Consider the following 27,427-nt stretch of genomic DNA (forward strand, 5'->3'; position numbering starts at 1 on the left):
TTTGTGTTATATGTTCTTTACCCTATTTGGAAAGTGCTTTCTCTCAGCCTCATTCTGACCTTTCACTCATCCCACCACAGACTCAGTCTACAAAGTATTCAAGGTTATTTATACCACAATCATTGTTTATACAGAAGTGGGCAAGGGAAACTCAGTTGTTTGTAAATGCAGGCAATTTAAAATAGAATGAATTTCAGCTGCAGTGCTGGAATTCTTTACCGTGTCTCCATAAGAGATGTACAAACCACTACTCTGCAGAGAACAAGGTTACAAGTCACACATCACACATACACTGGAATTACATGGTTTGTGGTAGACCTCTCTGGTGCCAGAGCCAAACCCTGTTCTCAATCTCCAGAGACAATGGGCTTGTGTTGATATAAGGTTGCAGAATTCAACTTTAAATCAGTAAGCAGGCACACCAAACAAAAAACAACAGGCCTCTGCAGACATATGTCCTTGAACAGATATTACTTGCACATGGAAATCATTTTTAGTTACAGAAGAAAGCCTTTTGTTGTCTCCAGAAAGACCAACATCTAGGCAGCCAAACGTTAAGTAGGTCCCTGGAAGCAGCAGCAGTCACCTTCGCTGTAATGGAAGGGAACCACGGAAGGATCTCCCAGGGAGAGAGGCAATGTGTCTAGCCACCTTTTCTCCCATTAACAGTTAGTGCAGTTCAACCTCCTTATCATATAGACAAGAGGCACCAACACCATCATACCTGCATGCAGCCCAGAGAATTAAATACAGATCCCTGCTTCAGGGAGTTGGAGTTGATGATCCTTATGGGTCCCTTCCAACTCAAGATATTCTCTGAGTCTATACATTTCAGCTTGCTCCAGATAACATTTTCCAATAACAAAAGCCCAAAAGGATGAACAACCAAACCATTATTCATTTGATAAACAAGCTGCTATAGGATTCTTTCCTTTGATATAAAAACGTCTATTAATTCTCAGGCTCATATTTATTTAATGAAGATCACTTTCAATGACATGGTGAAAGAAGACCAAATTTGTACAGAACAGTAGGATCCTTGAAAGTGAAACAAGGGCAATTCCTTCAACTACAGTGTGGCTATAATATAATGCCTCTCCTCAGTACCCTTCAGATTCCAGCTGTGCACAGAACACGATACTATTATCTGTAGGAAGGAAAACAAAGACAGAAAGAGTGGCTGGTTGTCTGGAACAAATTACTACTGTTAAAGGTGAGGCATAACAGAGCTCAGAAACCATTAACAGTAGGTATGTTTTGTACGCCGGTGCTGGTCAGTTCTTCTCTAGCAGTTGTTTCAGTCCTATGTCCTGTATCCTTAATACTGACTATCTGATTCAAGTTTGATTGAAATTCAAAATCAAACCAGATTGAAAAATACTAAATTTTAAGTACTTTGACTCATAATTAAAACTTTGCATTACTTATTATTATTTACTGTTGCAAGGCCTCTTAATGATGAAGATAAAATTTTACTCTTGGATAACATTTATCTGCAGATTTGCATGCACTCTATCCAAGAGATAGAACTGAGCATCAAAGAAGCAAAGACCATAGATGAGATCCTCAGCAGAGCTAAGGTTAGATCCCTCAGTTCACTACCTTGTCCCTGGAACACTTTGCCAGTAGAAGTCAAAATTATAGAATTCACAGAATCATGGAATCATTTAGGTTGGAAAAGGTCTTTAAGATCGTTGAGCCCAACCATAAACCTAACACTTCCAAGTCCACCACAAAACTATGTCCCTAAGCACCACATCTACACATCTTTTAAATACCTCCAGGGATGGTGACTCAACTGCTTCCCTGGGCAGCCTCTTCCAATGCTTGACAAGGCTGACAGGCCTGTAGATCCCCGGATCCTCCTTCCAGCTCTTCTTCGTAGACTGGCGTTACATTTGTCTCCTGTCAACATGGACCTCCCTGGTTAGCCAGGATTGACGATAAATGACTAAACATGTCTTGGTGAGCACTTCTTCCAGCTTCCTCAGCAGTGTATGTCTAAGTGGTGTAACAGGTCACTAACCATTTCTCCTTAGATTAAGGGGGATTCATTCCACTACCCATCTCTATCTTCCAGCTCAGAGAGCCAGTTACCCTGAGAACAATTGGTCTTACTATTGAAGACTGAGGCAAAAAAGGCATTAAGTACTTCACCTTTTTCCTCAACCTTTGCCACTATGTTTCCCCCCACATTCTATAAAGAATGGAGATTCTCTTTAACCCTCCTTTATTGCTAATGTATTTACAGGAGCCTTTTTTGTCATCTTTTATGGCAGTAGCCAGATTAATTTGTATTTGGGCTCTGGCCGTTCTAATTTTCTCCCTGTATAAGGTCATGACATCCTTGTAGTCCTCCAGAGTTGCCTGCCCCTTCTTCCAGGGGACATAAACTCCCTTTTTTTTTTTCCTGACCTCTCTTTTCAGCCAGGCTGGTCTTCTTCCTCACCACTCATCTTTCAGCACATGGGTCGGCTTGTTCCTGCACCTTTAAAATTTCCTTCTTGAAGAATGTCCAGCTTTCCTGAACTCCTTGGCCCTTCAAGACTGCTTCCCAAGGGACTCTGTCAACCAGGATCCTAAACAGGCCAAAGTCTGCACTCTGGATGTCCAAGGTAGCATTTCTGCTAACCCCTCTCCTGATTTCTACAAGAATCAAGAACTTTATCGTTTCATGATTGCTATGCCCAAGACGGCCTCCAACCATCACATCACCCACAAGTCCTTCTCTGTTTGCAAACAGAGCTGGCACACTCACCAGCTGTGTCAGGAAATTTAAGCAACCAGCCTGGTTGCAGACCTCTGTGCCCAGGATTGACTTTTTTCCAGCGTTCTCAGGTGATCTAAGAGAGATCCTACAGCTGGTGCTGAAAACTGAAAACTGATGGAGAAGAAGAAAGAAAAAAAAATGCTGTGCATGTCATGGACACAAATGGAAATTCTATGAACCAATTAGCACAGCAGTGTGTTCATATTGACATATGAAATATCTGTGGACTTACACTATTTTTCTGTGATGCTTAATAAACCTTATATCTATGACAAACTGAAAAACTGAAAGGGCAATTTTTCTTACAGTAACGTTCACTCCCATTTTTTCTTCATAATGCTTAATATTTCTGTTCCCACAGCAAAGGATACTTTCTCACCCTTATTGAACACAGTAAATATTTGAGACAGGACTGAAATAATTCTTTCAGACAGATGTATATCTCAGAAGAAAATCCAGCTGCATGGAAGCAGGTTAGAAAGGGAATTATTTTGTAGTCTCTGTCATTCACTCCCTAAAATACCACTTATCTTTGTGAAGAACTTGTCCTAGAATAATTCCAGAATCTTTTTCCATATTATGGGTAGGCTTCTGTGCATACGTTTATACCAAAACTGTCCTCTGGATGTTCAGTCATCTGCGGAGATGCGTGCATGCTGTGGCTCTTTTAAAGACCACTAATTCCTGCAAGAGCACTAACCCACTGCCCACTAACCTGATGTCAAGCATCACTATGGGAAGCAAAACCTTACCACTGCAAACAATCCACTCTACCATTGTGAACGTGCTTGCTATAAAGTAAGCGGCAAAAGACATTGCAAAGTAGAGTTTGAACTAAATCACTTCCTAAGGTCACATCAAACCTGAATTTTTCTATGAACCTGTGACAGGTGGCAATGGGGTACATGAGAAAAACTGCTTCTACTACATAAACCTGAGGATTTACTATTATTACCAAGCTGTTGTTACAGTTCTTCCATCTGATATGAGGTACTGCATGATCTAACATCCTGATTGTGTGAATTGCCTCCCTCTAATATGCCTTTCCACATAAAATATGAATATATTTTTTATTTATAATTTATATATCTATACATTATTATGAATATAAGTCATTATATAGGCCCACACCACAAAATCTAGTGAAGACAGTGTAAGCTAAAATAAAACCCAAGAAACTCTGACAATTTAGCAATGTCTGTGCTGTGTGCTACATCCTTTAAGCAGAAGCCCACACATGAAGATAGAGCGTGAAGTGCCTTTCCTGGGGCTTTATGGCATCCAGGGCTGTACTGCCAGGAACAGCACTGCGCTCAGCCATGTTCAACAGTTGTGCAACACTGATTTGGAGTAATATCAGCATGGGACCCCCCTCTATGACAAAAATAGGGCTGACAAAGTTGAGGAAGGAGCCAACACTTTACAACACGTGGTGAAAGAGAATGCTGCTTGGAGTGTAACATAAGATAAGATTACACTTATACAGCATTGCTCTTTGCAGGAAGAAAGATGTTACCCCCCTCCCCCCCCCCCAACACAGGCAACACAGGCACACTCACACACTGTAATGAATCACAGATAAACTATTACATTATAACTGCAAATTCAAAAGGCTGTTGTACAGTAAAGGGCTGTGGGTGTGGTTGCCCTACTGCTAACAGCATCAAAGAGTTGCCTCATTTCACCTGAGAGGAGGAATTCCAACATTAAACTAACAGAAGTGCTTGAAAAGGCCCTTTTCCCACCTATGCTGTGCTTACCATCATGAACACAATCCTCAGATTCTAGCTATTTCAGTTTATTTCAAAAACCAGTCCATTACCTGGTGCCAGTGGCTGGGCACTGAAAATCCAAAAAGTGATTCAAAGCATGCACACTTCAATGGAAAGACATGCTTTGCCTCCCATCCTGACTCACATGGGCTGAGGGTCAGGCTCTTAGAGTCCACACATGGCTGGTAATTTTTAAATGATTACAATGAAAGGAAAGACTGCCTTTTTAATGCCCAAGCACAACAGCTGCAATGTCATTGGGGTTGTGTTCTGAGATGCTCCTAGACTGCAGCCCAAATAAGCGTCTTAATGATACTTTGAAAATATGTAAAGCACTTCTTTTATATGCAATGACAATTCTGTCTGGGCACATCGTCTGTTTGTCCAGCCAGAACAGAATTAGAATTAATGAACCTGATTCTACTCCGATTTGCACAACGTGCAGCTATAGTCAAGGCCATGAGGATACACCATGTGTAAATAAGGGGAGACTTGGACTAAGTTATTTATTTATGACCACGAGCTTACAATTAAATAGCAACTTCCAACTCCAGTGGATCTCCAGGTTGTCTGACAAGTGGCACACTACACAAGGCTCTGCTTTATTATCTACTGTTTAATAATTCTTAACCAACAGCCTCAGAAAGCTATACAACAATAAAAGCTGTTATCAAAGCTACAAGAGTTTGGGGAAGCAGAATACAATTACTTGCACAGGAATTTGGACAGTATGCAGGCACTTCACCTCTACTTCTGTTAAGAAATGCTTTTGAAGGCTTTAATGATCATACTTGATGATGGCCTTGTCTTGTTACCATATAGACAAGACAGCTTCTCTGGCATAGTGTCCCAAGACTCAGCGGTGATACCTAATGATGGTCCAAAGGTGTATTGCTGATTCAAAGAACTATCATATCTTAGCTGCAGTAACTGTTACATATGGTAACTACATTGCTAATTATGTTTATATATAGCAATTGTTATATGTGGTAATTTATAAGGTATAAAATATATAGCTGGTGCTAAACAAGTAAGAAAATGTTCTTGTCCTTAAAAAAGGAGTAAAAAAAATGAGGTCATTGGGGTGCACAGCATGGTCCACAGAAGGAAACGGCTGAGGTCCCACAACTTACTGCTGTTGACATCTCAAAGGAAGCAAGTGATGACCTAAATGCAACATGAATGAAAACAGTGATGGTTATCTGTATCGGTGGGAGGTGAATTAAAAACGGGCGAATGAAGCATTAATAGTTCCAGCAATTCTTTTGTATTCCTACTGCCCTTATTCTAGACCAGTGTAAGAGCAGCAGCATCCCAGACAACATCTGACGTATCTTGAGTTTATAATTGCTGTCCCTGCCAGACATTTGGCTTTTGTGGGTTCTTGAAGAATAGGCAAGGTGCTATGCAGGAAGATACAAGCCTATCCAGATCTCTTCCAGTCTGAAAGAGAACCCACCACTAATTTATAAATCCATGAGGGGAAAAAAAGAAAATGCTTTATTCTAAAACTCTAAGCTTTTTGTAGGCAATGTCTTGCTATATAAAGCAAGACAACCTAAGGAATGATACCTGCTTGACAGCACTCTGCGCACTGAGAGGTAGGCCTAATAAGCTCATTAAACTCTGGAGGCCAGAGAAGTTTGTAACTCTTCCCCATTCTGGCATTTCACTTGGTTTTACCTAGAAAAGTCAATTGTCCCTTTTCTTCTTTCTTTCAGAGACAGTTCCTGTAGTTAAGGTTTGGGGAACAGGGTGCAGGATAGAGGGGAAGGAGGTTAACATGAAAGTCCTGAGAAACTTTAAGAGGCCTCGGCTGCTCATTAGGCAACATCTACATAGCCACCAGTATGCAGGTGAATAAGGGAGCTACACCTTCTGGACAAGCAACAAATCAAGTATGACACTCGAGCTTATCGGATGGAGAAGAGGCCCCTGGGAACCAGCAGCATAGACCTTGAGAGCAAAGTGACTTCAGTGAAAACGTATGGAAGGTAGCATATGGTTATGCCATCTGACTCATTATTATACTTCAAAGGACAGAGGTCTGGTAATAGCATGGGGTTATAATGCTACGACAGCCCGCATGTACTTCTCTCCCAGTAAAAACTTCTGTCTCCTTCACACACCTATCAGGCTGTGTCTGTCTGATTGACTATAGCAAGTGACTTCGGCAGGGCAACATACAGCCCTGAGGAGGAAGGGCTATAACATATTAATATAAGAATGTAGTTGATTACAATATAAGCCGCTGAAAGTGAGCTGACTATAGAACAAGACTGGAAGAATGCAGCTGTCTGCAGGGTCCCGCCAGGAGAATGCATCTATCTATACCTACCAGTGTGCGGCTGACTGCGGGCAGCTGTCATGCAACCAGAGTGCTCTGCTGGCTTGTCACCTATCAAACAATCGCACCCATAATTACTGTGGGTTTGGACATGCTCCCCGTCTACCTCCCGGCAGCTAACCAGTGTTTGTCCTCAGCAGGCGAGGAGGAGGAAAGGGTCTCACTGGGTTTGTTTAGAAGTTTCTGAATCTCCACTTTGACAAAGTTTTGTCCTTCAACTGGCAAATGCCATTCGGCTCTTGTACTCAAGGGAATGATTCCATTATTAAGAATCTGATTTATTTTTAATAACCCTTCTGCTGTATATATAGGAACACCCTGGATATTATAATCTAAAAAAATCCCTAAGGGTAATTTGTTTTGGAACAAATATACTGTCTGGGATTTTTTGAATAGTGGACAGTGATCAAATGAGGTGCATTTTCTGTATCTCATGGGTTGTAAGAACACACTGAAGCATATGGGGGGTTTTGTTTTCTTCTTCCAATATGCACAAGAAACATTTAAATAATAAAGCATTCACAAAAAAAATAGATCTAAATAAATCCTTAGTAAAGGATAACCAGTCCTGCAATCAGACACGTCAGGCCCATCCCGCCTGAAAGCCAGAGTCCACCTGCTCTGAGCTGACTGCTATATTTATATGTATATCAGACTGGGATTTGCCACTTACTCTCTGCCTTTAGTTACTGGAGCTCAGCCCTGCACGGTCTCAGGGAGGATGCTTAGGATAACTCTGCACGGGCTGCAGCCGTCCTCTCCAGCTGGTGCAGCATGCCTTCCCGTGCCCAGCTCCCCTTCAGAGCGATGCATCCTTCCAGGCACCTGTCTTCTTGCCGGTGGAACAGCCCACTGCCTTTCAGCTCTCAGCTTCCCTTTCCAGATTTCCTGCCCTGAAGGCTTCACATGCAAGCGTTAGCTGGCCTCCCCTCTCTTTCTTCGGTACTGGTACACGGGAGTCCATTTAAACACCCCAGGCTGGGGCTTTCGATATCACTCTCCATTTACATGGATCAAGTAGGCTGAGTTTTTTCCTATTCTGTTGTATGAGCTATTAGTATCTGAATGTTTTGTCCCTTTCTTCCCCTAAAAAAAAAAGCTTAAAATGTTATTTGCTTTGGATTCTGAGAAGTACAAACTCTACCACATGGCGGACACATGTGAATCCATATGCTAGCATGTCTGTAAAGCCGAAAGAGATTAAAGCCTGAAGTTTCTATTAAATGCTCTCCTTTTTTTCTTGCATGCAACATTTTTAGATCGAGCTCTAAATGTTCACCGACTCATGAATATTTTTGAGCCAGCTCTGTTCACTGTGATAAATCATGCTGCTTGTGTGTTGGTTTAGTAGTCGATAGTTACCTGAAAACTTCTAATGCAAAATGGTTTATGGCCATCTGAGGAGGAAAAAATCTGTGATCTTTGCCTGACTGCTGGAACAGTATGACAAGAGGAAACATACTGTATTCAAGCCCCACAGCATGCCAACTTTCTTTCTTTCTTCTAGAAATGGACAGAACTGAAAGGAAAATGACTGCTGGCATATTGTGAAAGGACTTCCAAGTTTGTACAAGCTCCAGTGATAGATGCAAACACAGACAAAACCCTTCATAGGAAACTAAAAGTTTTGCAAAGAAAGCTGAAAAATATACTATGAAGGAAACAGAACTATCATCGTTAGCCCTTCCAACAAAAAGAAACAGATGCTCTCTAGGCTTATGTTCCAGAGTCAGATTTATTGTAGTTGCTAAACCAAATATAGATATTAAAGAATGTTATTCACACTGTAAAAAGCACATATCATATTTAAAGCAATGCAAAGAAACCTTTTCTTCTTTTAGAGATATCATATACAAAGATTACCTTGTCTCCTTGAAAGTTAGCTACCTTGATTCACTTTACATTACCATGGTGCACGAGCATATAAACAGGGAGTTGGGTGACAAGTTACCCTGCATGAACTGTTCTGTGATAGCAGCTTGAACGTTCACTTCGACACAACTGTAAATGTCTGATTTAGCTGATCTGTAATGGCCATCAAAATCAACCCTTGAATTAGAGATCCCTCTGGGATGGGGGAAAATTGTCTTCCATTCAGTTGAAGAATGAGAAGGAAACTGCCCACAGTGAGCAGAGAGCTGCTATCCCTCCCCATGGTGTTGACTGAGCAGCAGCAACCTTTACCGGAGTCATCATCAGGCATCTTGTATCATGTACCACACCAGCCCCGGGCTAATGAAAAGGAAGAGAGAGGGATTTTAGTTCTTCCCCTGCCGATCCTTTCATCTTACATCAGTCCTTAGAATGGATGAGTTCTTCATAGAATAGGGGTTCTCCCAGTTCTGCAGATATATGAAATTTCATTCCTTTGGAAGGGAAATAGAAGAGGTAATGCAAACAATTTCCTCCCACTGCTGGGTGGAAGTGCGTTAGCATAATACAGGACTCTGTAGTTAGGCTAATAAATTGTGTTTTCATAATTGGAAGTAAATCACATCATAGTTATGCTATCATCATTAGTATGACATCACTGTTCTTTGAATATTTCAGTGCTGGGCTCTGAGTAAGACCTGACAAAATTTCTTGCAGGGTGGAAATAAATTCCACCATCTATTGTATGATCAAAGTCATCAAATCGAGACTTTTTTTCCCAAAGGGATCCAAGGGAATAAACCACCAATATCCTACTGATTTTCAGTAAGATCTGGACATTAACTCCCTGTAGATGCTTTTGAAAATATTAGCCTGAAGTGCTCAGCCAAGAGTGAAATTTTGCTCAGTAAATCTGGAGAACACCACTAACATCAGTTGCATTGAGTGGGAAGGATGAAGCGTAATTATAGTCCCAGCTGCCAAATTCACCTCGGTTGCAAGTAATTGTGATTTGCACTGGAATTAGGAGGTAGGGGGACACAAACACTCTGAAAATCAAGCCACTTTTATTAAATAGTAAACACGGATATAAGCACTTTATCTGTGTCTGAAAATCTTCACCTCAATGACTAGGGAAGGTCACTGAGTAAATCTGTGCAGAGATGCTAATGACATCAAGATCATCTTGTTCCCCAACAAGCACACCATGCCTCCTCTTCGATTAAAAATATCAGAGTCCCTTGTTCTCTACCCAGATTAGTACTTTTGCATCTTTTATAATTAGATAATGCTAACAGTGAACTCTCCACAACTACCATAATTTTACTGATACAGACTGTTTACATAAAGTTACACGTGTTTGTAGGAAAAGTACTGTCGTTTATTCAACTATTGCTATACTATTACACCATTGTTCTTTATTAAACTATCCATTTGCTATTCTTTTATATGTATCTGATAAACTAGTGTATTAAGCCAGCCCCTCCATTAGAAAGTGGTTATTTACAGTGTGAGAGCAGACTAGCACAGTAATGTACCATCATCTGAAGTTCCTTGCAGGGAACCTCTGCAAGGATAAACGAAGGGACAGGTCGCTGCAGCTGCAGCACTTCACTCCTGACTCTCAGCCCTCTGTAATTCCCAGTCCTTTCCATGAAGGCACCCTCTGGAAGCACTGCTGCTCAGCACTCCAAGCAAGTTCTCAAGCCAGCTCTACAGTAGCTGCCGCATACACGTGCTGTTCTAATTTGGAGGAAACTCCATCCTGGAGTGTTCATTATGGGACATAAGGAGACAAGATACTTAAGGCAAAAAATAGAGCTCCATTAAGTCACCTACCATTCTTAGCATCAAAAGCCTGCTGGGGCCATTTTCATATTATGCCACTAAACATGACAATCAAATCAGATATGGCAAGTGGAATCAAAGAGAGTTCATAGGAAGAAAAAAAAACCAAATTTCATGATTTGCAAAGCTTTTGGCTCAGTGGCCCATTGACAATACCCAACATTTCTCTCACACCATTCTACACATTTATCAGAAAATCTTCAAGGGACAACTGTTACTTGCAGGGGCCTGAGGCCAGCCATGAAGCAGGCACATTGGCCTTACAAAGCAACCACTGTCTTATAGACAAATACTGAGAAAACTTCACTCCAGAGCATCTTATTTCTTTTGTTCTCATAACTGTGATATCTGACCACCTTTAAGAGTAGATTATTTGGAAAAAGTAAAGATGAATAAAATAAGGAACTAAGTAAACACAGATGGACTTTCACTGCAGCAGACACTGGTGATCAGTGCTCTGGATCTGATCTCTTGCCTTCAGTGAAGTGTACATTCAGCAGTGACTTGGATCTCAATCCAGATTTGAAAGTTAGATGTTTAATAGGCCAAACTAAGTCCATCACCTGCAGACATTTGGAATTCAAGCAAGAATATGACTCGGAAAGCCAACACTATTTCTTTTTTAAATTTGCCTCCTCTTTCTAATTTTCTCAGCTTGCCAGCTTTAACCTGCCTCAAAACCAATCACTACAGAGAGCAACACACTTACCTGTCACTGACAGTCTTTGCTTTGTATTCTTGCCGCTCCCTCTTGCTAGTCACAACACATCAATGTAAAAAGATAAAAAGAGAGGAGAGGGAGAGGGAGAGGGAGAGGGAGAGGGAGAGGGAGAGGGAGAGGGAGAGGGAGAGGGAGAGGGAGGACGGGACAGGTACCAAGCTAAATTGCTTTTCCCTGAATCATCTAATTAAATTACCTCCCTGCAGTAGCTGAGATAATTGCTTTTATCCTGCATTTCTCTATTCCCATTTCACCTTTGCTGGCTATTTTCTAAACACATTTCCTATCAGTTTCCCAGAAGAAACACTCCACCACTTAGACCCATATTCTCTTTCCTTGAAGGAGAGGAAATGTACCTTAAAGCTCCTCCAGGGTGAGTTTTAAGCACCTGAAATGCAAAGTTCAATGGCACTATTCCTTATTCTCATGTTTCCATACAGCCAATGGACCCCAGTGGAAACCATCCTACTCTTGTCCCCCTTCAGTAGCCAGGTGAATAATTCTGAAGAGTAGTTAGAAGACTCTAGTTTTGGACCAGCTGGGAGAGATCTCATTACGGCCACCCCTCAGCCTTTTCTGTCCATAGGAATTTATCTAATATCCCAACTCAGCCACAACTCTTAGATTTGAAGTAGGAACTAGTTAAGGTAAACTCAAGCTCAAGAGTCAGGAAAGGAGGGGAAATATACCAAAGGTCAAATTGGATTATGACAGCCCGTTGTGGGTTTAAAATATATAAATACAGATCTGTTCTCCTGCAGTAGTCTTTGCACAGTGCTGTCACACATTTCCTAACCACAGAGACTACCAGCATTCCTCAGCTGCCCCACAATTTTTGTTACCACATGGAAAATATCCAAGAAAAAAAAATCTTCTTTGTTAGCCGATCTGGAAAATTTTCCTCAAGTGCAATATTAAGCATGCTATGATAGGAAACATCCTTCAGACAGGTTTCCACAACCCCACACACAGTCACAGTGAAATCAATACATGTGACATAGGGATATGTGCGGACCTTACAGTGTACCAGTCTTACTGCTCCTCTTTCAGAAAATGTTCCCCCCCTCACCCAGCCAGGACAAAGCCTTTCATGAAGTACAAAGGACAGGTGTGCATGTGAGCTACATCGTCTCCATTGTTTTATAACAAGCCCTCTCGGTTTTTTGCACTTCAGCCTTGTGTCCATTAAATGCAATTTAGTGGGATCATCAGAGCTTGAAAGGGCAGATCAAACAGTACTGAGAATCCCAGCTGCGCAGACCCCAGTTCAGAGTGAACATTAACCTTGGCATTCAGCAATAATTTATTCTACTTCTGACAGGAAGATGCTTTATTTCTGCCTTGCATTTTGGTCCCATTGGTTTTTTTCCTGAAGCAGTCACACATGTATAGATATGTGATGAACTACAGCAATTTATATATGTGTTTGTGTGTATACACATACATATGTGGCACAGAGAATTTTCTATCTGTCTCACAATTAATTTTAGATGTGCTGAGGGCTGAACTAATATCTCAGAAGTCCTTCCACAGGAGCAGATTATTTCTATAATTATTATTATTTTACAGCAGATGATTTGAAAGAAGAGAAACCTCAGTAAATACAATGACTCTACAAGCTCGTATTCACATCTTCGTGGCACTGTGGCTGAAACCTGATGGCTGAGGCCAAGGATTATGCTGAAGGCACTTATTTTAGGCAGAAGATAGTGATCAATGATTGTACATTAAAGGTAAACAGTGAAACAGTGTTGTGTTGGGTTTTTTCTTTTCTTTTCAGTCCACTGTTAGCTAAAAGCTCTCAAGAAGTGCTTTTCCTAGCACCTGAAGATGAGAAATGTGCACAGAATGATCTGCCTTCCAGTCCGATAGCTGCACCTCAGCTGATATAACTGTATGCATGATATATCTCTCCATTTCACAGTATATTTCTTCCTGACATTTTTTTAACTGTATGAGATGTACAGTGGTACAAACCTCCAAAGCTGGTCAAGAACCAAAACCTGCAACTGTCCTTAAGGTAAAAGCAGGCAACTGTAAGGTGTTAGTGTCCACGATGCCCATTATGCAATTTGTTAAATTATGTACTAGAGACACAATTACTATTTTGACTACTAGTGACATGGCTAGTATTTAAAAAGTAGCATTACTTTTGCTACACCCAGCAATGGAGCCATCCAGGGAAAGGTCAGCTCCAAAAGATGAGTCATAGAAGAATTGCAATTAGTGCCCAAAGTACAGGAATAACCTGTTGAGGTTTCCTCTTTCTCTTTCTCTTTTCCTTTTCTTTGCTTCTGTACCAGATTGTGCTACATAAAACATTTTTCTTGTTTTGATTTTTCCTAAGCACTGAAGTTTATTTTGGATCAGTGAGGTGAGAAACCTTTGAAAGGCTCATGAGACTCCCTAAGCCTGAGAGTCCAGCGTTTGCACCTGTCAGGATCACGGTTTTCTTCAACAGATTGCTACATTGGAAATTTAGTAGACATATTTCTGCATTTATTTCCTTCTCTGCCTTAAGGAGAAAAAAAGCAGTATTGTGTAGGTAACATGTAATCAAAGGTTTCACTTGTCAGATTAAGTGGATTGTGATTTTTTAAAAAGTGAAAAAAAAGCTGCAGCAAATGCAGGCTGCGTTGTGCAATCCCCCAGATACACAGACAGTAGTTAGCTTGTCTTGGAGAATGTTAGAAGGATTAAAAGACTGTGTAAAAAAAGAATAAATAAATGGGGTTACTCTGATTAAGGAAAGCAATGGTTGCCTGTGCGTTTGTTTAAATATTCACAGTCACATTAAGGGCTTAATTACTTTTTAGTTAAGGATTCAGGTTCTACTAAGGAAGAGAACTATAAAGAGGCAAAACTAATTAATGTAAAATATTCAGAGTCAGAGAGCACAAAAAAATTCTTCAATACCCATTTCCCTTAGACACGTTTAAGTTAGTGAAAGGTACATCCAATAATATCAGACAGACTTCTTCTGCTGAAGTATTGCAATATTGCTTCTTTCCTCTATTCTTCCTTCCCTTTAGATCTAGTATTTCAATTCCTTCTATATATAACTATTCATAAAACAGAAAGTGAACAGATCCTGGGATCTGGACAGATCGCAGCTACAGAAAGATGCAAACAGACTTCAGTCTGGACATCAACAGTTTCAGAAGCTCCTAAGCTCGTTAGCAGTCTAAATCCCACAGATAAGCCCCACTTTGAAAAGCAAACAAGTAAGAATTCAAGGTTCACCAGAAAGGGAGAATTAAGCTCCTGTGTGTCTTCCAGAAATCAGTCATTCCATCATAGAAGTCTATTAGGTTGGTCAGGCATGATTTCCCCTTGGGGGATCCACGTTGACTACTCCTGATAACCTTCTTTTCCTCCACATGCTTGGAGATGATCTCCAGGATGAGATGTTCCATCACCTTTCCAGGGATGGAGGAAAGGCTGACTGGCCTGTTGTCTCCTGCATTGTCCTTCTTGCCCTTTTTGATGACTGGAGTGCCATTGACTTTCCTCCAGTCCTCAGGCACCTCTCCTGTCCTCCGTGACATTTCAGAGATGATGGACGGTGCCTCAGCAATAACATCTGCAGCTCCCTCAGTACTTGGGGGTGCATCCCACTGGGGCCCATGGATTTGTGGGTGTCAGGTTTGCATAAATGGTCTCTAACGTGATTCTCCTCAATCAAGAAAAGTCTTCCTTTTACTGGACTTTCTCTTTTGCCTTCAGGGTCTGAGATTCCTGAAGGGTGGCATTAGCAGTAAAGACTGAAGCAAAGAAGGCATTAACTAACTCCACCTCTGAAATTGGTGCTGCTTTGTGAAAGGGCCATTTGCTTTCCATTATGTCAGAAATGCTCAAAAGCTTTTCCAGTTAATGCTTAGCTGTAACACACTATGAGCCAAAATCACGATCAAGAGCCAACATGAATGAGCATGACTGAGACACTATGATCCCTTTCCCATTGCCTTCTCCCTTCAACCATGCACCCTTTTAATGCTATCCTAACACCGCTAACGAAGAGAAATATAGGTGCCCCACAGCAGCTCATCTTCCCAGAATTACATTTTTGCTGAGCCAGACCCTCCAGCTTTCACGTTAGTTTATGCTGACAGCGCAGAGAAAAGCAGCTGCACAGTAATGGACACTCCTGCCCTACATTTCTATTTCTATCTAGCCCAAAGGAATCATAAGAGGATGACCACATCAATCATAAACCATCCAAATGTATTTTGATGCATACTATGAAGTTGGATGAATGTTGCATTAAAGAAGGTTGTGCCTCTTTGTTCAAATAGAAACCATGAATGAATTTATTTTGAGCTTTGTGAATATTCAGTAGTTAGGTTATGCTGTTAAAACATTCAAAGGAAGTACGTGTGCTTTAAAACATTTACACGTGCATTTGTGCTAATGTTGATGGAGGTAACATTCTCACTGCCATCTTGACATCTCTTCGTCAAGATTCCATTTACCCAAATCAGGGGACACAGACAATGGTATGTGCCCTATTTAATCTAATACAATATGTAACACCTGTAGTAAAAAACATTACAAAAGCTAAAGAGATTGCATATATTGTTAAACAAAGGAAATAGTGAGGGGATTACCAATATCCAATACAATACATAGGAAATTCATAGGTGAAAGATTAAACATTCCCTGAAGCTAGTTGATACTTCCCCAACTCATCACAGTATTATAGAAGACACAAGGACCTTGGCAAATTATATTTATGTTTTATATTTACACTGGATACCAAAAGCAGTAACACATAGCAAGGGACAGTCTGAATCTCAAGGAGCCTTTTGTCCAAAATGAGCAAATGAGGTAAATAACAGGATGGTGCCAATGTAGATAAAGCCTGTAGATGCTCACACTAAATTATGTCTCAGAGACATGTCCCCAACACCGTGGAGATGCACTGTAGAGGATGGCTCTCCCCTGCTCCGCACAGCACAGTAAGTGCTCCAGGGCTGGGATACAAGCCAGGAAGCAGAAAGACTTGTCGCACCCTGCACAGTGTGCTATGGGTAATTGTCAATCAGGGGCAGAGAGGACAGAAAACTCCTCTAACCTCTTTTCCCCTGCTAAATCCACACCTAGGTAAGTCACAGAGAAGTGAAACTATTTGTCCCAGTAGTCCAATGACACAGCTAGGAAACTCCAGTCTTCCCACCTCTCAACACAATGTGCTTTCCATTAAAGCATATTTCTTCAAGTGCTCTTTTAAGTTAATGCCACACTATGACCTGGCTCACAGCTTGTCATCTATTAACAGGTCACCCAGTTCTAGTAAGATCTTCCCAGCCCATACATCTTTCCATCCAGGAAAAAAATACCTTTTTAAAAAAAAATGTATTCCTCTGTACCTGGTGCCTTGAATACATCATCTCTAACAACTGTGATGATAGGAAAGCTCAGTGTGAAGGCTGCAGAACTCAGCAACAGGCTTGCATGTAGTGTGAGCCACGCATTCATCACTGCTGGCCTGTGTTTCATCACTGATGTGATGTACAGAGCTGTACGTAAACTATACTCACTCCTGAGGAACTTGTCCAATTGGAATTGGAATCAGCAAGAAGTTTTGGAGGATTGGGCATGGGCAAGTCTTCTGAGAAGGTGTTTTTGCCTAAGAAAGAAAATTAACATGGCCAGCTGGCATCCAAGTAAAATATGAACCATGTAGCATTTTATTTTCTAAAAGTTGCACATTTCATGCTGCCTACCAGCTTTTAAAGGTCAAACATGTAAACTTAAGAAGTGTGTGTGAGTGTATACTAGTTGCAAAGCTCTTTTTTGTCAGTTCTATGAAGCAATAACCCATGAAATATAGTTGATATCTCATGGGCACAGTTCTCCATGCCTGCAAACATTTAAAATTGCACTTGTGGTACATAAAAGATTTATAATGATCTCACCCACAAATATAAATTTTATCCCACATAGGAGAAAAAGACCTAGAAGCAGAAGCAGTGAACAGCTGAATATGAGCACAGTGTCATAAATTCATAACACTTACAGCTTTTTAACAACCAGTCATAAATGTGACTGATTTCAATTTAATTTATGAGACTTTGTGATAGAACCAGGGTTACCTCCTCAAAACTGAGTTTTAAACATAGCGGGTACAATTATGGCCTTACTAGGATGTCAGTTGGGGCAAATGGGATTGAGGTGGCCATCTGGAAGGTCCCTGAGTCATGCTGCATGTGCAGGGGCAGACAACTGGAGCTGAATGAGCTCCACCAAAATGTAGCGGAGATCCTACTATGGCTCCATGCCAAGCAGCACATCCCTTCGCAGCACAACCTGCCACTAAGGGACACGTTAATAGGGGCTGTGCAGCTTGCCATCACCAAACCCTGCATTCTTTGCGCTGATACAGCTGGGCAATAGATGGCCAAGGCATACATCACGGTACTGCTGTGATTGTTTATCATGCAGGTAAGTATCAGATTCACCTCATCTCCATCACTCCATCACCTCCCCCATACATTCACATGACTCAGTTCTTGTAATATTTTACACATATTTTGTCTGGACTGGAATTTTTAGTGGCAGTTATTTGAAAGGAAAGGAGAGCTGGGAAGGGACCGGAAGACCAGAAAAAGCACCAGCCAAGAGAAGCTGCTGAAATAAGAAGTCAGATACGCTTGCTCAAGCATGCTTCCTCGGGCATCGCTGGAACAGCTCATGTCAATCAGCTGCCATAACTTAAAAACCTTTGCTTTCCAAAATGCAAAGTCATGTTTCTCGCACAACTGTATTGTTTAAGTCCAGTATCTATGGTAAAAAAAAATAAATCTGAATTTCAGCTATGTGTATCTCACAAAAACTCCAAGACAAGCCCTGATATCTAGCAGTTCAACAGAACTGTTTATTTTCTTGGACATAGAGACTGAATTTTATTTTGGGTCTGGCAAGAGGAAAAATTTTTAAATACCCTGGGGAGTCAGAGTTTACCTCAGAGCTCTCTCTTTCTGCACCTGTCAGAAGTTTGACTTATTTATTTTTTCTCTACTGTACATATTGGCAGCTTGGAAACCTAACAAACAAACAACTTGTGTATTTTTCCTGTAACCTCATCAGGAAAAACCAGGAGGAATAAAATATGTTTTACTACCTAAGCTTTTTGCTTCCATTTTTATCTTACATTGTACTTGTTCTTACACATGGAAGATAACAAACATTTCCTTGTGTTGCCTACGTGTATGTATTTGAAGGCAAAATATTATGTCACAGTGTGAAGTTGTAATATTGTGCCTATTAAAACATCAAAACTAGCTCAATATAGAGGTGAGGTCAAGCTGCAGATGTATCCTCAAAGGTATTAACTAAGGAGAACATTTTAGTCCCAATTATTTTTAAATGTGTGTTGACAACTAAAATGTAATTCTTCTGGTTTTGAGGAATAATGTGCTTGCTAATAGTTGATGGCTACATCATCTGAAGAGGCAAAAGTTTTTATGGTTTATTCACATTTTTTTTAACTTTAAAGTGTTTACATTTTCTTAACAAGAAGATCACTGACCAATTAAGGAGAGAAAATGTCTAATGACTGACAGTTTCATGATATTCGTTACTGTTTGATACCTTAGTCAAACTAATTGCAAACTATTAGAAAGCAGCATGGTGGTCTACGTGAAATGTAACAGTGAAATGAGCTTCTTGCGCAAAATTGTAGACATAGCTGTAGTCAGCCCTGGGTCAAGAAATAATGCTGAATTAACACAGTGCGCATAGTAACTCTCAAAGCATGTTAGAAAACTACATAATTACTACATGTTCTATAATAAAGAATAAGAAAGTGATTACAGACACCAAAAAAAAGTTAGTGGTGTCAGCCCTGGGGTCTCAGAAGGTGGTCTGTGCTTTTCAGAGATGCATAGAGGGGAGGAAAAATGGTAAAACCAGTTAGCAGGACAGCTTGCAGAGCCCTTGACCTCAGAATAAAGTGGTTTATATCAAGAGCTCTTCAGTGTCTGAGGGGAGACCTCTCCATACCACACTGAAATCACTACAGTACCCAAATAATCTGGATGCATCCTGGACTCTGGGGCAAAGTTGCAGAAGCCAAAAGCTCCAGCCGTGGCCTAAGACACCACTGGTCTGGTTTGTTGCTGAAAGGCCGTGTCTTAGACAAGTCAGTTCTCCTAATAAGAGATACATACCTTTCTTCTAAATACCTATCTCAGTTTATATTCTCCAGACCATCATGGTTACCAGGAGTGTTGTTTCAGGTTCAGAGAACAAGAACATTTCTGTCTCTGAAAGAAGCAGGAGAATCAATATGCATTCAAGAGCTTCACTAGGACGCAAAGCTTTTAAGAGTACAGAATAGGATTTTTTACTTAAAAAAGAAATAACAGCATCACCAAAATGTTCCAGAAAGGTGAAGTGGGCTCAAGGTGCTGAAGAAACCCCAATGAAAACCTCACCTGTCACCTTCAGTGGGATCCTGCACACAAACAAAATCTGGGCTAGAATGATACTCTATTTATCTGGCCAAGGTATGCACATGGATTTGGAAGCTCTTCTGATTTTCTGCAAGTATTTTATGACTGCTATTTTGTCTCCAGCTAAGATGAAAAGAAGAGGCTGAAACAAGAAGAAATAGAGTTGTTTGTGTAGTCAGCACATGTCAGTAAGCCATGTCATGCTCTGAGTGAGGCTTCTGTGCCAACAGCAGAGGTGCAATTCTTTCCTTTTCGGTTCCTCATAAAACTCATAGAAAAGTAGCATTTGTTGAAATCATGACTGTAAGATTTTTCTACACCTGCATTTAGTCTTGCAGTCACGACACCTTGGATGTTAAATTTACCATTGCCTCTCCTAAAATAGAATGACCTGCAGGAGGGAGAAAAGGACAGGTATTTATATCCTAATAGATGCAGAAACACAACTTGCATTTGCCCGGATGCTTCAGCTATTAACTAAAAATTAATATGAATTTCTCAGAGGGCAAGGAAAAGGAAGAAAGATAACATTTTCTTCTTAAATCAGTGGTCTGGAGAAATGACTAGAGAAAACAGAATAAGAGGTTACTATGCTTTCAGTTCTTCATGACAAAATATAGTTAGTCATAGTTGTAGGGTCTTTTCCAAAAAGTCTTTCAAGTATGGCAGCCCCAAACACACAGTTCAGATGTAGGCTCATTTCCACTTCTATCAGGAGGCAACATGACCATATTCAGGTAGCTTGTATCATAGTAAATTCAAATGTCACAGCATCTAGAGCATCTAACTTTAAAGGTGTCAGGGAGGCTTCGTTACTTACTGCTGTCATATTCCGAGTCTCAGCTGACTCGAAGGGAAACAGCAGCTACGTGGCCAAACTGGCCAGCAGCTGTAGACACGCTGAGGAGCGTCTCTTATGCCTGCAGTCAAGATTTATTCAAGAAGTTTTGTATGTGCCAGTGTAAAAATAACAGATCCCAGAAAGGCTCTGAAACTGTAAATATTAGGGTTATCAGAGCTAAACAGTTAGCAACTGAGTCACACCAAAAAAGCAGTTACTCATGTGCACAGTACATTTTCAGTGGCAGGTCCTAAATTTGCCCTGCTATAGTGACTAAAACGTTCTCTCTGCTTTTTCAGAATATTATACAGTTGTCATCAACATTTATCAACCCAGATAAAAACAAGTATTCAACTTAGCGCTCTGATTACTGGTAGTAAAACAGCTATGGAGTTGCAGGAAGCAAACAGCCAAACATGCTTTTGCAATGCTGAAGTAGCATTGCAAGTAGCGTGAAGTTACTCTTTGCTCCTTTTTCTTCTCAGATTCAATATTCCTGTTCATGTGATACAAAGTTTAAGCTGAACTAGCCACCACTTTGGCATCAGAAGAACAATGTATGAATTTAAATGATTGCTGCTTGACAGCCTAGGTACAAAACTTGCCAGATAAGGACTGAGGAAATTTTTTAATATCCATTTAACTGTTCCACAGCTCTGCACATTTCAGACAGAAAATCATACAAGCCCCAGGTTCTGTCAGGCATTGTCTATTTACAGGAGAAGTCACAAGAGAAGAGGGAGATTTAAATAAATAAATAAATAAAATCTATTTGGTAATTCATTCTCACTGTTTCCTGTATTATTCCAGCACCTATATGCCTTTTACATGCATATTTATTGTGGGATCTTTGCATTCAGGTGTACCCCAAACACTAAGCACATCTGTTGATGATCAGTAAACCATATTCTGAACTTGCTTGATCTCCCTGAGCTTTCTCCAGCCTTTTTCCATTGTATCTGGAAATAAATTGGGTGTTTACATGATGGCGCACAAAACTATGTTTTTTCCATGAGACATGAGACACCAGATAACTGGAAGCACTAAAGGCTTCAGGGTGGCAGACCCCTGTTGATCTAAAACATGACCTAAAACATATCTAAAAAATAAGTGTGGACCAGCACCACAGCCAACAACTGGGAAGCAATGAGAAACACTGGAGGTGGTAGTGATGAAATTCATGGGATATTGGTTCTGGTCCTGGCCCTGCTACTGGTTTTCCTTGCCTTCAAAAAAACTGAAAAAGGAAGCTAAAAGTACTGCAAAGTACAAGTTGGTCTGTGAGCAAGAAGTAAACAGATACTAGATCATTATTTCAGCACAATAACTGCATAGCCACTAGGGCATGTTGAGTCACACGCTCTTTCACGTATCACTTGAACAGCTATCAAATTCACATAGTAGCTATCCCCCAGAGAAACAGCCTTAGTCATCACATTGCTCCTGGACACCACAGGGGTTTGCACAAGACAATTGGTGCATGGTGGGTCACCAGCCTCCTCACAGCCTGACCAAAGACAAGGGGCACACGTGACTCTGAAGGTGTACATATGTAACACTGCTCTTGACCACACTACCATTTTTTCTACTTCTGATATTTTTCATTCTCCAGAAACTTCAGTCCTTCCTTCCTTCCTTCCTTTTTAACCTGTCACAGTATGAAAAGGTCTCGAACTGCCAGGAGAACACTGTCAGGGTGGGAATAAACCATGGCTGAAAAGGTTTTCCATTTTTCTTGTCTAATCATACAATCACAAATAGGAAAGAAAGGGTGTTAGACATACCTGAGAATTTGCTTTTACACAAATGCTTTTCTTCACCTCCACACACACACAGAAGGCAGACATCCAACTACGCTTTCCTCATCTACCTTTCAGCTCATGAGGAACAGTAAACCAGTCTTTCTGTTCTGCAAATGAATGGGTAGACCCACTAGCATTAGTCAGACCTTAGCTAATGTAGACAAGGAGATGATAAAAGTCCATGCAATTTACTGCTGGTTTAATGAAACATATTCACACTGAAGAAGCGCTACTTCTTTTCTTTTACCAGCTTCACTCACTTTATTATACAATCCTTCGTGCCCGTGCCATTAAATCCACCAACTTTCTGGACCATAGCCTCTACAGACATCTTCCACTCAGCTAATGAATATCGCCCAGACAACATTCGTTTTATCGGCATCCATAAAAGTCCTAGCTTATTTGCCTTGCAAAAGTTAGATCTTTATTGGCTGTGTATGCTTCATTTAGTTAATTAAGAAGTAACCAGCAACAGCCTTGGCTTACCCTGATTTTGAGAACTTAGTCTCATTAGTCCATTTCCAGTGCTTTAACATGTCAGTTTTGCATGATTTTTTTTTCCTGTACATTTTCACGTAGCCTAAAACAATGACTAATAATCATTTACTATAATTTGTTTCTATTCTAGTCATGTCTGAAGATTCATACTTGATTGTGTATCTGGTATGTGTTCCAAAACCACAACAAGAGAAAGTCCATGCTTCCCAGAAGCTCACAATACAAACAAGAAACAAAAACCAAAAATACAAACAAAAAAAAGTGGAAGCAAAAATTATATTATTAATGAAATATTGACTGATAAGATGACCTACCTATGGTAACATTTGAAGCCTGTGAAAAAGCCATGAAAGTCGGTAGTTATTTAATTATTTTTTCCCCTGGCTTCTTTGTAAAAAGATATCAAATGCAGTTAAACTGATTTTAAATTCTGTGAAGAAATTCCATAGTGCTGTATCTGAAAACCAGTGAGCATGTTTTAGGCATTCATTCGCTTGGTGGGCTTTTTTTTCCTTCCATACAGGGTTTATTCATACCTCTGGGCATTCATATATTGGTGGTCAAACAAGCCTAGTAACGAAGTTCAGCCTTACTGAGCCTTCACGGTGTTCATTCAGTCATCAAGAGAAATCAAAGAGCCATTTTGAACCAAAGAGCCATTCCGGCTTGTGATTAGTATGCTATGTCGTTGCAGGATCTGACCTGCACGAAATTCACTCCTCTCTTTCAGGTGCAGCATGAGGTGCTTTGGCAGGGCTGTGATTTGTTCAGCACGCCGGGGCTAACGCCAGAGGCTGCAGGCAGAGTACCTGCTTGCAGCAGGGATGCTTGCTAGCAAACCTGTTGTGAGACACAGCCGAGACCCATGCAAGATGAGGGTTGATCTACCTCTTCATCAGGTGTTTCCACAGGGCACTGGTGAACAGGAAAATATTTGAGATTGAAAAATGTTTCCTGAGAGTGTAGGAGAAAATACTTTGTGGACACCTCTGTATATTTTTTAGCGGCTTTTCCTTTTTGTAACTCATTTATGTGCAATGAAGGGCCATTTTCTATATATTATTAGGACATTTGCCTGTTAGGTAGATGACTGTTTTGCAGATACTTCTGAAACAAGGGCAATATATGCTATATAAAGTGCTTTCTACTTTTCACAGGCTGACCATTTCATGGGCACAGATTTTGTGCCAAGGCCCATGTGGTAGAAGCAGAGGACATGGGGCACATTCAAAGCTCTCCCCTAAAACACACAGTCCGCAGCCTGCTGTGCTGTCCCTACAGCACTCCTTGCCAGCTGGTTTTAACCTGATGAGTTTTGTAATGTAAAAAGAATCCAGACTTTCAATACATTGATCTTTTTATTATTACCTCCTTACATGAAAAAACACATACACTGACTACAGTCAAGGATCTCCATTCCTCAATTTTTCCTTGACTTGCTTTTGGAAGGAAGGAACAAAACCCAGCAATAGCTTTTCTTGCCCGCTTTACATTCATTTAGAATATTTTGTTGAAATACTGCACTGAACAGGAAGCCTCTCCCCATCCCCGAGGGTATTTCTAATGCATTGATACACATGCTAAAGAAAGATTTGTGTTCCGCATGGACCATGGCTTCAAAAATAGTAGCAGCTCTGCAGTACAAAAGGTGCATTGCTCTGAGGGAATGTTCCGCAGTCAATCTGATGACTTCTGTGACCTTTTCCAATGAAATGAGGACGATCATAAGACCTACGCATTGCCCCCTCAGTCCCCAGCCTCAGAGCTGTCGATGCCTTGGTGAAAGCTGTAGCTGTACATACTGCCCTTGCAGCAATTGCCATCCGACACAAAAGATGGCTTTGAGGACAGAGCCAGGCTAGCCACACAGTGCCAAACCAGAACAGTGCTGGATACAAGTTTTAGACTGATAGCCACGTTCTGATAATTGCACTCTATTATAATATTTCCTGAATTTATCATTAGAAAAAATAAGTCTAAAAATAGGGATTCCTGCATGCAGTGGTCCATAATTTTGAAGGGTAACATAAAAAATCCCAGCAATCAATGATTGTGCATTGGGAGTGAAAGCTGTTTAATGTCTAAGTCTGGGGAAGAACAGCTAAGACATCTGGGTTGTTTTCTAAGCTCTGACACAGATTTCTTTTATCTCCTGGGGCTTAAACAATAGGAAACTGTTCAGTACCTGCAGCCTGCAGCATGCTTTGGAGCCCTGGACCTTCAGTCACACAGAATGGGATCAGGTTGAACACACTAGGGCTCTCTTCTGGCCTTCAGGGGAAGAGGGGGTTTCATCCACCAGTATAGCTTGGAGTGAAAGCAAAGAAATCCTCCAGAACCTGGGAAAAGCATGTCTTCACTTCCCCAGTACTGACCTTCTTTAAGAATAAAAGGATAGAGGGGAGGGAAGTGGGGAAGGCAATATAAGAAAAGATGACAGAAAGCAGGAAAACTGGGAAACCTCCAGCCTTAGTAGGTCCTAAAGTATTGAAAGTCTTCAGGTTAACACTGTAACAGTGAGAAGAGTTATTGTCTCTGTAAACACAACGTGCTGCTGTGCCTTTGTAAGCTATGCCAAAGGAAGACTGCATTAGCTGAAACAGGTCAGGAACCGACATTGGATAAACAGCAGCTTGCATACTTTGGGGAGCTGAAAAATATAATAAGCAATAAGCGTACTCCCTCAGAAATTCTCCTTCATTCATTTTCTTGCTTGAACTGTGCCCCCAAAATCTGTACAGAGGTCTGGGTAACGTGTCTTACATTCTGACATTTCCAGGCTTTAACTGACAGAGAGCAGAAATGTCATTGAAAAAAGGAGCATCAACAGTAGAGAATATGGGCAATTAGGCCTTTACCCTGACACATTTGCCCAGGCAAGCAGGCTCCATGAAGTCAGAAACGTTGCTTGAGCGTGGTCTAAGACTGCAGTGCGGAAAGCATTTAAACACATGCTTTTGATTTGAACAAGACTTGACCAGCTACTTAAAGTTAAGTGCAGTTTGATGAACTGAGGTTTGATGAATGGTTGCAAGATCAGACCTTTACACCATTCAACTCAAAGCTGCTTTTAAAGTCTCTTCACTTCCATGTTTATAATGCTGCCTTCTAGAAACATCACTATTCAATATAAACCTTGCTTATTTTCCTTCACAGTGGCATTAAATCCTGAAATTAAATTAATGAGTTGCTAATTTTCACTCTGTAAAAATGTGTTGACACGAGGAGTATAATAAACAATGGTTGGGTCAGACACATAGTGAAGCATTTACCTGACCTCAAGCCATTATTATAATTAGCTCTCTCTGACACATTACATTTTGTTCTTCAATCTACCACTCACTGATCTTCCAAAAGGACATCCACACAACAGCATCAGTGCATGGTCCCAGGCATACTGGGGAGAAGTGCTTTCTGTCCTATAAACAGCATAGCAGAATGCAGTGTTAAGCCTTTCCAAGGCTTTAAGCACTGTGGGAATGGTTGTGATTTCAAGTTTTTTTCCTGTTTGGTCAATGTTTTTAAACCATCATTTTACAGGAGACTTGGACATTTGGTGTTCTGTCACAGCAAACAACAAACTTCAGCATCTCAGGAGCAATAACAGCAAGAAATACCCCAGACCTGTACAGACTCACACCCACAGTGGAATCCTACAAGCCCACTGTGTACTGTTCTTGTTGCCCCTTGTCATGAATTTCCTCTTATTTGAATATCTGGCAGTATTCTGGATGAAAAAAAAAAAAAAAAAAAGATTTAATTTAAAGAAGATTATCAGCTGTTCTGAGTTTTTTCGTTAAATGCCAGATCTTTCCAGTTTTCACTATAAAATACAAATAGGTTATTTTTATAATATGAAGAATTCCGCGGGGTTTTTTTTTTCTTCTTTTTTTTTTAAACAAAGGAACATATGATGTCATGGACAAACAAATATTGTGTTAGTTTGTTTCTAATAACGGACACATTTTTTAAAGTTAGGATAACAGGAAAAAAACAAGATAAAAGGAAAAAAAGATGAAGTTAGTGTTGAATGAATTAATAGCAGGCAGGTGGCTGGGTGGGTGTCATGGCAGATAAACACTGAGATGAAGCCAAGGTAATTATAATTATAATCTGGCTAGTAATGCTTTCAGCTGAGGGTGTATAAAAACCTCCGTAAGTTAATACTGAGATGTTCAGATCAAACTCCTTCTTGCCTGCTCCCCCAAAACACAATCTCATATATTCAGACTCATGCTTTATGCATTTTTTATTTTCTGAGCGTTTCAATCAGTATTTTTTAAAAGGGCTATTGTGTTGTAACTAGAGTTCAACCAACTTTCCACTCTCCTCATGCAATACTGGAAAACATGAGTATGCAATCAGCCGAGTCTCTCCTGACCCCCATGTTTTGCTGGACAGAATTCACCTCTTTCTATCATTCTCTTTCGCAGGCTTTTTCTCCCCACTGTGCTATTCATGGGGGTATAAAATGCTCAGGCAAACAGAAGTCAATGGCAG

At 40.6% G+C, this 27,427-nt stretch overlaps 1 long non-coding RNA gene across 1 annotated transcript in view; it reads right to left on the bottom strand.

Annotated features, from left to right (window-relative positions):
- The window catches only part of LOC130151849 (uncharacterized), a 73,917-nt gene that overhangs the window by 20,715 nt on the left and 25,775 nt on the right, over positions 1–27,427 (bottom strand). The gene's annotated exons all lie outside the window — the stretch shown is intronic.

The sequence above is a fragment of the Falco biarmicus genome, chromosome 6, assembly GCF_023638135.1.
Source record: "Falco biarmicus isolate bFalBia1 chromosome 6, bFalBia1.pri, whole genome shotgun sequence".
In the NCBI taxonomy this organism is placed as follows: Eukaryota; Metazoa; Chordata; class Aves; order Falconiformes; family Falconidae; genus Falco; species Falco biarmicus.